The following is a 16034-nucleotide window of genomic DNA, read 5'->3' on the forward strand; positions in this document are numbered from 1 at the left end:
AGAAAGCATTAAGTGGTACAGGGGAGTGGTGATTCTTAAGACTCCATGGCAGCTGTCATTCAGATCCATCCCCAACCCTTGGAACCCATGGGTCCAATGTGAGTTCTAGGGAGAGAAGAGGTCGGGGGTAAAACCTTTGACACCCCCTGCTCAACAGAGCGTGACCCAGAGGAGACAGATTGTTTCTCACCACAGACCACCCACAGCTTCAGAAACTGAAGGCTCTAGCGCATTAATGACCAGTTGAAGATAGGTTGGGAGGTTACAAGGGATGGGGAGGAGGAACTTGGTAACACGGACTGGTACATGGAAGCACTGAAATACTCAGCAGGGCAGAATAACATTTATGCAGGTGGGGCATAACTCAGTGAAATTTGTGTTATTACAGCAAAACATAACAGGAGCAGGCCAGGAAGTGGGGAGGCCAGAGGAAACTTGGCAAGTTAGGCTTTTCTTGAAGCAATTCCCACTGGCAGAAAAGAATTAGGTTACTTTCTTTGTAATATTGCGCCATCTAGTGTTAATTTTTGTGTACTCCTTTGTCCTAGTTCAGCTGCTAAGTCGTGTTAGACTCTTTGAGACCCCATGGACTGCAGCACGCCAGGCTTCCCTGTCTAGTTAGATGCTTAAAAATGAATTAAGAGCCTGAAGACAGTTTCCAAAGTCATCAGTCATGTGTTCTTTTGTTAATTTGACAAATATTGATTGAATAATTTCGATAGGCCAGTTACTTTTCTAGGCATTGAGAGTACAGCTGTGGACAAAAACCCTGAACTCAGGGATGCTTACAATCTTGTGGGGATGATAAATAAGATAAATAAATAAAGCATATAGTATGCTGTATGGCTATAAATTTTGAGGAGAAGAAATAAATTAAAGGAAGAAAGAATTAAGTTTAAAATTTTGGAAAAGGGGACTCTATAAATTTAGACCAGGTGATTGGGCAGGCCTCACTGAGAAGCTGAATAAAACACAGGGATAGTGAGGAACCTTACCTGCCTCCTGAGAAACCAGTATGTGGGTCAAGAAGCAACAGTTAGAACTGAACATGGATCAACTGACTCATTCTAAATTAGGAAAGGAGTACAACAAGGCTGTATGTTGTCACCCTACTGGTTTAACTTGCATGAAGAGTAAATCATGCAAAATATGGGGCTGGATGAATCATAAGCTGCAATCAAGATTGACAAGAGAAATATCAACAATGTCAGATAAGCAGATGATTTCACCCTAATGGCAGAAAGTGAGAGGAACTAAAGAGCCTCTTGATGAAGGTGAAAGAGGAGAGTGAAAAATCTGGCTTGAAATTTAACATTAAAACAACTAAGCTGATTCATGTTGATGTCTGACAGAAAACAACAAAATTCTGTAAAGCAATTATCCTTCGATTAAAAAACTAAATTAAAAAACTAAGATCATGGCATCCAGTTCCATCACTTCATGAAAAATAAAGGGGCACTTGCTCCTTGGAAGGAAAGCTATGACAAATCTTGACAGCATATTAAAAAGCAGAGACATCACTTTGCCAACAAAGGCCCATATCATTGAAGCTATAGTTTTTCCAGTAGTCATGTATGGATGTGAAAGTTGGTCCATAAAGAAGGCTGAGAGCCGGAGAATTGATACTTTTGAATTGTGGTGCTGGAGAAGACTCTTGAGAGTCCCTTGGACTGCAAGGAGATCAAACCAGCCAATTCTAAAGGAAATCAACCCTGAATATTCATTGAAAGGACTGATGCTGAAGCTCCAATACTTTGGCCTCCTGATGCAAAGAGCCGACTCATTGGAAAAGACCCTGATGCTGGGAAAGATTGAGGGCGGGAGGAGAGGGGACAATAGACGATGAGATGGTTGGGTGGCATCATTGACTCAATGGACATGAGTTTGAGCAAACTTTAAGAGATACTGAAGGACAAGGAAGCCTGGCGTGCTGCCGTCTATGGGGTTGCAAAGAGTTGGACACGACTGAGCGACTGAACAACAATGAACAAACTTCAGAAAGTGGGTTTAGAGGGAACATATCTCAACATAATAAAAGCCACTTAGGCATACTCAGGGCTAACATCATACTCAGTGGTAGAAAGCTGAAAGCATTTCCTCTAAGATCAGGAATAAGACAAGGATGCCCACTCTCACCACTTTTATTCAACGTAGTTTTGGAAATTCTGGACACAGTAATCAGGAAAGAAAGATAAAAGATATTCAAGTTGGAAAAGAAGAAGTAAAACTGCACTGCTTATAGATGACCTGATGCTCTATTACACATTAAAACGCCCCCTGTCAAACCCCAAAACCCTACCAGAAAACTGCTGGAACTCATCAATGAATTTGATAGAGTTGCTAGGTACAAAATTTTAATATACAAAAGTCTTGTGTATATACGTATACATATTTACTATCAGAAAGAGAAATTAATAAAACAATTTTGCTTACCATCGCATCAAAAATAATAAAGTGAAAAGTGAAAGTGATAGTCGCTCAGTCATATCCAACTCTTTATGACCCGTGGACTGTAGCCTACAGGTCCCTCTGTCCATGGAATTCTCCAGGCAAGAATAGTGGAGTGGGTTGCCATTCCCTTCTCCATCAAAAATAATAAAATACCTATGAATAAACCTATCTAAGGAGACCAAAACCTGTCCTCTGAAAACTGTAAGATGCTGGTGAAAAAAATTGAAGATGACACAAACAGAAAGATAAATTGTATTCTTGGATTGGAAGACTGAATATTGTTAAAATAACCATAGTCCCCCAAGGCAATCTACAGATTCAGTGCAATCCCTATCAAATTACCAATGGCATTTTTCACAGAACGAGAACAAACATTTTAAATGTATGGAAACACAAAAGACTCCGGATAGCTAGAACAATCTTGAGAAAGAAGAACAGAGCTCAGGAATCACACTCCCTGACTTTAGGCTATACTGAAAAGCTACAGTTATCAATAGTGTTATGGTACTGGCACAAAAACAGACAACTAGATCAATAGAAAAGGGTAGAAAGCCCAGAAATAAAGCCACACACTTATGGTCAATTAATCTATGACAAAGAAGGCAAGAATATACAATGGGGAAAAGACAGTCTCTTCAATAAGTGATGCTGGGAAAACTGGACAGCTGTATATAAAAGAATGAAATTAGAACTTCTCTAACACCATATACAAAAATAAAATAAAAATGGATTGAAGACCGAAATGTAAGACCAGATACTATAAAACTCCTAAAGGAAAACCTAGGCACCACACTCTTTGACATAAAGTGCAGCAATATATTTTTGGATGTATCTCCTAGAGTAATGGAAATAAAAACAAAAATAAACAAATGGGACCTAATTAAACTTAAAGTTTTTACACAGTAAAGGAAACCATAAACCACAAAAAAACAACCTTGGGACTGGGAAAAACTATTTGCAAATAATGTTACTGACCAGTGATTAATTTCCAGAATATACAAACAGTTCACATAGCTTAAAGGGATGGTATGGGGAGGGAGGTGGGAGCGGGGTTCAGGATGGGGAACACATGTACATCCGTGGCAGATTCATGTTGATGTATGGCAAAACCAATACAATATTGTAAAGTAATTAGCCTCCAATTAAAAGAAATAAATTTATATCAAAAAAAAAAAGAAAAAACAAACAAACAACCCAACCAATAAATAGGCAGAAGACCTAAATAGATATTTCTCCAAAGAAGATGACCAACTCACACATGATGACCAACACACACATAAAAGCACGCTCAATATTCAGTTCAGTTCAGTCACTCAGTCGTGTCCAGCTCGTTGTGACCCCATGGACTGCAGCACACCAGGTTTCCCTGTCCTTCACCAACACCCAGAGCTTGGTCAAACTCATGTTCATTGAGTTGGTGATGCCATCCAGCCATCTCATCGTCTGTCGTCCCCTTCTCCTCCTGTCCCCAATCCCTCCCAGCATCAGGGTCTTTTCAAATGAGTCAGCTCTTCGCATCAGGTGGCCAAAGTACTGGAGTTTCAGCTTCAACATCAGTCCTTCCAATGAACAGCCAGGACTGATCTCCTTTAGGATGGACTGGTTGGATCTCATTGCAGTCCATGGGACTCTCAAGAGTCTTCTCCAACACCAGAGTACAAAAGCATCAATTCCTCAGTGCTCAGCTTTCTTTATAGTCCAACTCACATCCATACATGACTAGTGGAAAACCATAGCCTTAACTAGATGGACCTTTTTTGACAAAGTAATGTCTCTGGTTTTTAATATACTATCTAGGTTGGTCATAACTTTCCTTCCAAAGAATAAGCATCTTTTCATTTCATGGCTGTAGTCACCATCTGCAGTGATTTTGGAACCCAAAAGAATAAAGCCTGACACTGTTTCCACTGTTTCCCCATCTACTTGCCATGAAGTGATGGGACCAGATGCCATGATCTTCGTTTTCTGAATGTTGAGCTTTAAGCCAACTTTTTCACTCTCCTCTTTCACTTTCATCAAGAGGCTCTTTAGTTCTTCTTCACTTTCTTCCATAAGGGTGGTGTCACCTGCATATCTGATGTTATTGATATTTCTCCCAGCAATCTTGATTCCAGCTTGTGCTTCATCCAGCCCAGCGTTTCTCATGACGTACTCTGCATATAAGTTAAATAAGTAGGGTGACAATATATAGCCTTGACGTACTCCTTTTCCTATTTGGAACCAGTCTATTGTTCCATGTCCAGTTTTAACTCTTGCTTCCTGACCTGCATACAGGTTTCTCAAGAGGCAGGTCAGGTATTCTGGTATTATCATCTCTTTCAGAATTTTTCACAGTTTCTTGTGATCCACACAGTCAAAGGCTTTGGCATAGTCAATAAAGCAGAAATAGATGCTTTCTGGAACTCTCTTGCTTTTTCAATGATCCAGCGGATGTTGGTAATTTGATCTCTGGTTCCTCTGCCTTTTCTAAAACCAGCTTGAATATCTGGAAGTTCATGGTTCACGTACTGTTGAAGCCTGGCTTGAGGAATTTTGAGCATTACTTTACTAGCATGTGAGATGAGTGCAATTGTGCGGTAGTTGAGCATTCTTTGGCATTACCTTTCTTTGGGATTGGAATGAAAACTGGCCTTTTCCAGTCCTGTGGCCACTGTTGAGTATTCCAAATTTGCTGGCATATTGAGTGCAGCACTTTCACAGCATCATCTTTCAGGATTTGAAATAGTTTAACTGGAATTCCATCACCTCCACAAGCTTTGTTTGTACTGATGCTTCCTAAGGCCCACTTCACTTCACATTCCAGGATGTCTGGCTCTAGGTCAGTGATTATCTGGGTCGTGAAGATCTTTTTTGTACAGTTCTTCTGTGTATTCTTGCCACCTCTTCTTAATATCTTCTGCTTCTGTTAGGTCCATACCATTTCTGTCCTTTATTGAGCCCATCTTTGCATGAAATGTTCCTTTGGTATCTCTGATTTTCTTAAAGAGATCTCTAGTCTTTCCCATTCTATTCTTTTCCTCTATTTCTTTGCATTGATCACTGAAGAAGGCTTTCTTATTTCTCCTTGCTATTCTTTGGAACTCTGCATTCAGATGGGTATATATTTCCTTTTCTCCTTTGCTTTTCACTTCTCTTCTTTTCACAGCTGTTTGTAAGGCCTCCTCAGCCATTGTGCTTTTTTGCATTTTTTTTTTCCTTAGGGATGGTGTTGATTCCTGCCTCCTATACAATGTCACAAACATCCATCCATAGTTCATCCGGCACACTGTCTATCAGATCTAGTCCCTCAAATCTATTTCTCACTTCCACTGTATAATCATAAGGGATTTGATTTAGGTCATACATGAATGGTCTAGTGGTTTTCCCTACTTTCTTCAATTTAAGTCTGAATTTGGCAATAAGGAGTTCATAATCTGAGCCACAGTCAGCTCCCAGTCTTGTTTTTGCTGACTATACAGAGCTTCTCCATCTTTGGCTATAAAGGATATAATCAATCTGATTTCGGTGTTGGCCATCTGGTAACATCCATGTGTGGAGTCTTCTCTTGTGTTGTTGGAAGAGGGTGTCTGCTATGACCAGTGCATTCTCCTGGCAAAATGCTATTAGCCTTTCTTTGCCCTGCTTCATTCCGTATTCCAAGGCCAAATTTGCCTGTTACTCCAGGTCTTTCTTGACCTACTTTTGCATTCCAGTCCCCTATAATGAAAAGGACATCTTTTGGGGGTATTAGTTCTAAAAGGTCTTGTAGGTCTTCATAGAACCATCCAACTTCAGCTTCTTCAGCGTTACTGGTCGGGGCATAGGCTTGGATTACCGTGATATTGAATGGTTTGCCTTGGAAACGAACAGAGATCATTCTGTCATTTTTGAGATTACATCCAAGTACTGCATTTTGGACTCTTTTTTTGATCATGATGGCTACTCCATTTCTTCTAAGGGATTCCTGTCCACAGTAGTAGATATAATGGTCATCTGAGTAAAATTCACCCAATCCAGTCCATTTTAGTTCACTGATTCCTAGAATGTCGACGTTCACTCTTGCCATCTCTTGTTTGACCACTTCCAATTTGCCTTGATTCATGGACCTGACATTCCAGGTTCCTATGCAATATTGCTCTTTACAGCATCGGACCTTGCTTCTATCACCAGTCACATCCACAACTGGGTGTTGTTTTTGCTTTGCAGTGATTTTGGAGTGCCCCAAAATAAAGTTTGTTATGGCTTCCATTGTTTCCCCATCTATTTGCCATGAAGTGATGGGACCAGATGCCATGATCTTAGTTTTCTGAATGTTGAGTTTTAAGCCAACTTTTCCACTCTCCTCTTTCACTTTCATCAAGAAGCTCTTTAGTTGCTAACTATTAAAGAAATGCAAACCAAAACCACAATGAGGTATCACCTCACACCATTCACAATGGCAATCATTTAAAAAAATCTACAAGTAATAAATGCTGGAAAGGATGTGGGAAAAAGGAACCTTCCTATCACTATTGTTGGAAATGTAAATTAGTGCAACCACTGTGGAGGACAGTATGGAGGTTCCTCAAAGAAACTAAAAATAGAGTTACCATATTATCTTGCAATCCCACTCCTGGGCAGATATCAAAAAAACTCTTGAAAAGATATTGAAAATATACATGCATTTTGATGTTCATAGCAGCCCTGTTTACAATTGGGAAGACTTGGGAACACACATTTAGATTTTTGATCCATTTGAGTCAATTTTTGTAAATGGTATGAGAAAAGGGCCTAGAGTCACTTTTGTGAAAAGCTTTTCCCTTTCTGACTCAGTTTCTTTTAAGATATTCTCATTTTATATTTCTTCTTCTATATTTTAAAAGCCTTAAAAGTTAAAGCAAAAATTAACCATGTGAAGCACTAATGCTTTGTTTAAGGTACCAAGTGAAAAGTTTCAAGCTACAAGAGACAGCCATCACTTAGTAGAGTTTTTCAGTAGTCATTTTTATTTGAAATATTTCAGACATAAACATGTAAAGATTATTATAATGAACATGTATCAACAACAAAGCTTAAGAAATAAAACATTTCACGTCTAGAGGAAGCATACTGTATTTCCCTTTCAAATTGCATTTCCTTCCTATCATATAAGTAACCACAATCACAAATTTGGTGATCATTCTTGCAATTCATATCCTTATATTTTTGCTTATGTATATATCCCTCCTTAGTATGTAATGTTACTTTGTGTTTTTGTAAAGTAATACATAAGTGATATATTTTTTTAATTTATTTTATTTTTAAACTTTACAATATTGTATTAGTTTTGCCAAATATCGAAATGAATCCGCCACAGGTATACATGTGTTCCCCATCCTGAACCCTCCTCCCTCCTCCCTCCCCATACCCTCCCTCTGGGTCATCCCAGTGCACCAGCCGCAAGCATCCAGTATCGTGCATCGGACCTGGACTGGCGACTCATTTCATACATGATATTATACATGTTTCAATGCCATTCTCCCAAATCTCCCCACCCTCTCCCTCTCCCACAGAGTCCATAAGACTGATCTATACATCAGTGTCTCATTTGCTGTCTCATACACAGGGTTATTGTTACCATCTTTCTAAATTCCATATATATGCGTTAGCATACTGTATTGGTGTTTTTCTTTCTGGCTTACTTCACTCTGTATAATAGGCTCCAGTTTCATCCACCTCATTAGAACGGATTCAAATGTATTCTTTTTAATGGCTGAGTAATACTCCATTGTGTATATGTACCACAGCTTTCTTATCCATTCATCTGCTGATGGACATCTAGGTTGCTTCCATGTCCTGGCTATTATAAACAGTGCTGCGATGAACATTGGGGTACACGTGTCTCTTTCAATTCTGGTTTCCTCAGTGTGTATGCCCAGCAGTGGGATTGCTGGATCATAAGGCAGTTCTATTTCCAGTTTTTTAAGGAATCTCCACATTGTTCTCCATAGTGGCTGTACTAGTTTGCATTCCCACCAACAGTGTAAGAGGGTTCCCTTTTCTCCACACCCTCTCCAGCATTTATTGCTTGTAGCCTTTTGGATCGCAGCCATTCTGACTGGCGTGAAATAATACCTCATAGTGTCCTTCTACAGAGAGAAATGTTTTTGCTGAAGTTTTCTATTTTGTCATTTGTTTAGAGATAATTTGGAATTGCTTATTGAAGCATTTTTTTTTCAGTGAAACAAGAATTGGATTTTTAATTTTTAAATTAATTTTTATTGGAGCATAGATTTACAATGTTTTGTTAGTTTCTGCTATACAGCAAAGTAAATTGGTTATACATATACATATATCTACCCTTTTTTAGATTCTTTTCCTATATGGGTCATTACAGAGTATTGAGCAGAGTCCCTTGTGCTACACAGTTCTTATTACTTACTTTTTTAATATATAGCATTGAGTATATGTCAATTCTAATCTTCCAATTTATCCCTCCTCCTGAAGCATTTTTTATGATGGCTGCTCTCAAATCCTTGTCAGATAATTCAAATGTTTGGTTTATCTCTATACTGATATCCGTTGATTGCCTTTTCTCATTCAGGTTGTGACTTTTCTGGTTCTTGGTATGATGAGTGATTTTTTTTTTTTTTTTTTTTTTTTGTATCCTGGACATTTTGAGAATTAAGTTATGAGACTCTAGATCCTATTTAAGTCTTTTCTTTCAGCAGGCAGTAACCCTGTTTATGTTTAGGGCATAGTCCCTTGCTTACTTTCTTTGGCTTTGGTTCCAATGACAACATAGGTTACAGAGCCTAGAGAGTGCCTTTCTGGTTCACTGTGTTCACCTGGCACCACCAGGGCTCCCGTTTGATCCTGTTGATGCTACCTGCAGGGGCCAAGCGTGCTTTCCCAGGCAGGTCCTGCTGGAGAGAGTGTGGGAGATGCTAGGCCTGGGGGCAGTTACTGCTTCCCTGAGCCTGTTCTCAAGGCTACCACCTGAGGCCTGCTTAATCACTGATGCTGTGGCTTGAGGGGGGTGGAAGGTACTTTCCTGGACCGCCAGTGCTGCTAGGGTAGGCGATGGGTAGAGGATGCTGAGCCTGTGGGACAGAAAGTGTTTCCCAGGACCTGCTCTCTAGGGCACCTTGTGCCAACATGCTTCTTAATCCATCTGTGCCAGTGCCACTGAGGGAGGGAAACATCCTCCTGGGCCTCCTTCTCCCTTCGCCACTGAATGTGGTCATTCTTCACCACTGAATGTGGTCCAGGAGATTTTGGATATAGGTCTCCCTCTGTTGCTGAGTGGAGGGCCAGGAGGGCCTGGGCCTGTTGGTACTTCCGGTGGGGGCAGGTGCCTACTCTTGAGGTGTTGCTGGTGCAGGCAGGGCAGGCCAGCCCAGTATAGAGTGAAGACGGGGTTCCCCACTAGGTCTCTGCTGCCTCTTTCCTGGCTCTTCAGCCAGAGAGAGCTGGCTTTTGCTGAAACTTTTAAAAATCTGCTCCTTTTGGTGGTTTGAGTTGTGGGCCTTCTTCAGTACCCGTGCAGGATATATGGGAAGGAAGAGAAACCCCAGGAGACTTGCCACCATATTGTTCCTCAAGTCCTAAGGTCCCTAGCCAGCCCACCTTCCTCTTCCCACCTTTCAGAGTCCTTTTATGATTGTCTATAATTATTTCCAGGATTTTTAGTTGTATTTTGAGAGAGGTAAAAGGGAAAGTGAGTCTTTGTCATCTCATCTGGGACCAGAAGTTGCAAAGCAAGTGGGCTATTTTAGTACTGAAACATGTATATTACCACATGTAAAACAGATGACCAGTGCAAGTTCGATGCATGAAGCAGGACACTCAAAGCAAGTGCTCTGGGACAACCCAGAGGGATGGGGTGGAGAGGGAGATGGGAGGGGGTTCAAGATGGGGAGACACATGTGCACCCGTGGGGGATTCATGTCAATATATGGCAAAAATTACCACAGTATTGTAAAGAAATTATCCTCCAATTAAAATAAATTAATTAGGGGGGAGGAGCTAAGATGGCGGAGGAATAGGACGGTGAGAACACTTTCTCCCCCACAAATTCATCAAAAGAACATTTAAACGCCGAGTAAATTCCACAAAACAACTTCTGAATGCCAGCAGAGGACATCAGGCACCCAGAAAAGCAACCCATTGTCTTCGAAAGGAGGTAGGAAAAAATATAAAAGACAAAAAAAGAGACAAAAGAGGGAGGGATGGAGCTCCATCCCGGGGAGGGAGTCTTAAAAAGAGAGAAGTTTCCAAACACCAGGAAACATTCTCACTGCCTAGTCTGTGCCGAGCCTTAGAAGCACAGAGGGCAACATAACAGGGAGGAAAAATAAATAAACAATTAAAACCCACAGATTACGAGCCCTACGGTAACTCCCCCAGCGGAGAAGCAGCACAGATGCCTGCATCCGCCATTAGCAAGTGAGGGCTGGGCAGGGAGGCACGGCGCGGGCTGCATCGCTTAGAGTAAGGATCTGGCCTGAATACCCTGAGCGCTACCTGAGCGAAATAATTTGGGCTAGCAAACCAGACTGTGGGATATCTACCACGCAAAAAGCCAGCCCTAACCTAAGACACCGCCAGGCCCACACACGGAACAAAGACTGTACAGAGATAGCCGGCTGCAGACCATCCCCTCCGGTGACAGGCAGCCAGAGCCAGAAGGAGGCAATTGCAGCCCCAGAGAGACATTATCTATAAAACTGTAAGCAGGCTTCTTTGCTAACTAAAACTTCTTGGGGTTCTGGACAGTCAACATCCACCTGGTTGTACACCCAGATAACTGAGTGGCAGGGAGGATAAGTCGCAGCAACTACGCTTGCCAAACACCTCATCACCTGAGCTGCTCGGACCCAGGAAGGGCACAAAACGCAGGCCCAACCGAGCCTGTGCCTCTGAGGACTACCCAAGTGCCTGAACCTGAGCAGCTTAGACCTGGGAGGTGCAAGCAGCCCAGGGCCGGCCACGGATGGTTCCTGGCGAAACAACCTAGAGCCTGAGTAGTGTGGGCAGGGAGGCTACACGTGCCATGAGCGGGGCAGGCCCAGTGTGGCTGAGGCACTGTGAGCATACACCAGTGTTATTTATTTGCAGCGTCCCTACTTCCCCACAGCACGACTGAACAAGTGAGCCTTAAAAAAAAAAAAGAAAGAAAGAAAAAGGTGTCCACCACTGCCCCCTTTGTATCAGGGTGGAAATCAGACACTGACGAGACCAGCAAACAGAAGAAGCTATAACAGAGGGAACCGCCTTGGAAGCGAGGCAATAGATTAAAACCCCATGGTTAGTACCGACTACATAGAAGGGGCCTATAGATCTTGAGAAATATAAGCTGGAACAAGGAACTAGTCATAAATGAACTGAACCCACAATACACACAACAACATCAGAGAAAATCCTATATATATTTTTACTATTTTTACGATCATTCTTTCTTTCTTTTTTTTTAATTTTTAAAAAAATTTTAAGTCCTCTATTACTCCTTTAATTTTCACTTTTATAACCTAATATTACTTTGCAAAAAAAAAAAAGACCCTTTTTTTTAAAAAAAAAAAAAAGCAAATTTCATATATATTTTTTTATAAATTTTGTGACCTTGTTTTTGTTTTTTCTTTTCCTCTTTCTTTCTTTTTTTCCCTTCTTTTCTTCAACATTGTCTTTTTGAAATTCCAAACTCTGCTCTAGATTTTTAATTTTAGCTTTTTGGTACTTGTTATCAATTTTGTACCTATATTTTTTTTATAACTTTTGTGACTTTTTTTTCCTCCCTTTCTTTCCTTCATCTTTTCTTTAACATTGTATTCCTGAAATTCCAAACTCTACTCTAGATTTTTAATTTATGCTTTTTGGTATTTGGTATCAATTTTGAACCTATATCTTCTTTATAATTTTTGTGACTTTGTTTGTTTTTGTTTTGTTTTGTTTTTTTTCTTCTTCTTTTCTTTAACATTGTATTTTTGAAACTCCAAACTCTACTCTAGATTTTTAACTTTTGCTTTTTGGTATTTGTTATCAATTTTGTACCTATATTTTCTTTATAATTTTTGTGACTTTGTTTTGTTTTTGTTTTTGTTTCTTTTTCTCTCTTTCTTTTCCTTCTTCTTTTCTTTAACATTGTATTTTTGGAATTACAAACTCTACTCTAGATTTTTAATTTTTGCTTTTAGGTATTTGTTACCAATTTTGTACCTTTAAGAACCCAATCTTCAGTACCCATTTTTTACTAGGGAGCAAGATTACTGGCTTGACTGCTCTCTCCCTCTTTGGACTCTCCTTTTTCTCCACCAGGTCGCCTGTGTCTCATCCCTAACCCCTCTCTACTCTACCCAGCTCTGAATTTCTGTGTGTTCCAGATGGGGGAGAACACTTACGGAACTGATTACTGGCTGGATCTGTCTCTCTCCTTTTCATTCCCTCCTTTTATCCTCCTGGCCACCTCTGCCTCCTTCCTCCCTCTTCTCTTCTCTGTATAACTCCGTGAACATCTCTGAGCGGTCCAGTTGTGGAGTGCACATAAGGAAGTGATTACTGGTTAGCCCGCTCTCTCCTCTATTGATTCCACCTCATCTCATTTGGGTCACCTCTAACTCCCTCCTCCCTCTTCTCTTCTCCATGTAACGCTGTGAACCTCTCTGAGTGACCTTCACGGTGGAGAAACTTTTCATCTTTAATGTAGATGTTTTATCAATGGTGCTGTATAGAAGGAGAAGTTTTGAGACTACTGTAAAAATAAGACCGGTAACTGGAAGCAGGAGGCTTAAGTCCAAACCCTGACTTCAGGGAACATTAATTGACAGGAGCTCATCAAATGCCTCCATACCTACACTGAAACCAAGCACCACACACGGGCCAACAAGTTCCAGGGCAAGACATACCAAGCAAATTCTCCAGCAACACAGGAACACAGCCCTGAGCTCCAATATACAGGCTACCCAAAGTCACCCCCAAACCATAGACATCTCATAACTCATTACTGGACATTTCATTGCACTCCAGAGAGAAGAAATCCAGCTCCACCCACCAGAACACCGACACAAGCTTCCCTAACCAAGAAACCTTGACAAGCCACCTGTACAAACCCACACACAGTGAGGAAATGCCACAATAAAGAGAACTCCACAAACTGCCAGAATACAGAAAGGACACCCTAAACTCAGCAATTTAAACAAGATGAAGAGACAGAGGAATACCCAGCAGGTAAAGGAACAGGATAAATGCCCACCAAACCAAACAAAAGAGGAAGAGATAGGGAATCTACCTGACAAAGAATTCTGAATAATGATAGTGAAATTGATCCAAAATCTTGAAATCAAAATGGAATCACAGATAAATAGCCTGGAGACAAGGATTGAGAAGATGCAAGAAAGGTTTAACAAGGATCTAGAATAAATAAAAAAGAGTCAATATATAATGAATAATGCAATAAATGAGATCAAAAACACTCTGGAGGCAACAAACAGAAGATAGGATTAATGAATTAGAAGATAGAATGATAGAAATAAATGAATCAGAGAGGAAAAAAGAAAAATGAATTAAAAGAAATGAGGACAATCTCAGAGACCTCCAGGACAATATTAAATGCTGCAACATTTGAATCATAGGGGTCCCAGAAGAAGACAAAAAGAAAGACCATGAGAAAATACTTGAGGAGATAATAGTTGAAAACTTCCCTAATATGGGGAAGGAAATAATCACTCAAGTCCAAGAAACCCAGAGAGTCCCAAACAGGATAAACCCAAGGTGAAACACCCCAAGACACATATTAATCAAATTAACAAAGATCAAACACAAAGAACAAATATTAAAAGCAGCAAGGGAAAAACAACAAATAACACACAAGGGAATTCCCATAAGGATAACAGCTGATCTTTCAAAAGAAACTCTACAAGCCAGGAGGGAATGGCAAAACATACTTAAAGTGATGAAAGAAAATAACCTACAGCCCAGATTATTGTACCCAGCAAGGATCTCATTCAAGTATGAAGGAGAAATCAAAAGCTTTTCAGACAAGCAAAAGCTGAGAGAATTCTGCACCACCAAACCAGCTCTCCAACAAATACTAAAGGATATTCTCTAGACAGGAAACACAAAAAGGGTGTATAAATTCGGACCCAAAACAATAAAGTAAATGGCAACAGGATCATACTTATCAATAATTACCTTAAACGTAAATGGGTTGAATGCCCCAACCAAAAGACAAAGTCTGGCTGAATGGATACAAAAATAAGACCCCTACATATGTTGTCTACAAGAGACCCACCTCAAAACAGGGGACACATACAGACTGAAAGTGAAGGGCTGGAAAAAGATTTTCCATGCAAATAGGGACCAAAAGAAAGCAGGAGTAGCAATACTTATATCAGATAAAATAGACTTTAAAACAAAGGCTGTGAAAAGAGACAAAGAAGGTCACTACATAATGATCAAAGGATCAATCCAAGAAGAAGATATAACAATTATAAATATATATGCACCCAACACGGGAGCACCACAATATGTAAGACAAATACTAACAAGTATGAAAGGAGAAATTAACAATGACACAATAATAGTGGGAGACTTTAATACCCCACTCACACCTATGGATAGATCAACTAAACAGAAAATTAACAAGGAAACACAAACTTTAAACGATACAATAGACCAGTTAGACCTAATTGATATCTATAGGACATTTCATCCCAAAACAATGAATTTCACCTTTTTCTCAAGCGCACACGGAACCTTCTCCAGGATAGATCACATTCTGGGCCATAAATCTAGCCTTGGTAAATTCATAAAAATTGAAATCATTCCAAGCATCTTTTCTGACCACAATGCAGTAAGATTAGATCTCTATTACAGGAGAAAAACTATTAAAAATACCAACATATGGAGCTGAACAGCACGCTGCTGAATAACCAACAAATCACAGAAGAAATCAAAAAAGAAATAAAAATTTGCATAGAAACGAATGAAAATGAAAACACAACAACCCAAAACCTGTGGGACACTGTAAAAGCAGTGCTAAGGGGAAAGTTCATAGCAATACAGGCATACCTCAAGAAACAAGAAAAAAAGTCAAATAAATAATCTAACTCTATACCTAAAGCAACTAGAAAAGGAAGAAATGAAGAACCCCAGGGTTAGTGGAAGGAAAGAAATCTTAAAACTTAGAGCAGAAATAAATGCAAAAGAAACAAAAGAGACCATAGCAAAAATCAACAAAACCAAAAGCTGGTTCTTTGAAAGGATAAATAAAATTGACAAACCATTAGCCAGACTCATCAAGAAACAAAGGGAGAAAAATCAAATCAATAAAATTAGAAATGAAAATGGAAAGATCACAACAGACAACACAGAAATACAAAGGATCATAAGAGACTACTATCAACAATTATATGGTAATAAAATGGACAACGTGGAAGAAATGGACAAATTCTTAGAAAAGCACAACTTTCCAAAACTGAACCAGGAAGAAATAGAAAATCTTAACACACCCATCACAAGCACGGAAATTGAAACTATAATCAGAAATCTTCCAACAAACAAAAGCCCAGGTCCAGACGGCTTCACAGCTGAATTCTACCGAAAATTTAGAGAAGAGCTAACACCTATCCTACTCAAACTCTTCCAGAAAA

The sequence above is a fragment of the Bubalus bubalis genome, chromosome 12 (assembly GCF_019923935.1).
Source record: "Bubalus bubalis isolate 160015118507 breed Murrah chromosome 12, NDDB_SH_1, whole genome shotgun sequence".
Taxonomy (NCBI): Eukaryota; Metazoa; Chordata; class Mammalia; order Artiodactyla; family Bovidae; genus Bubalus; species Bubalus bubalis.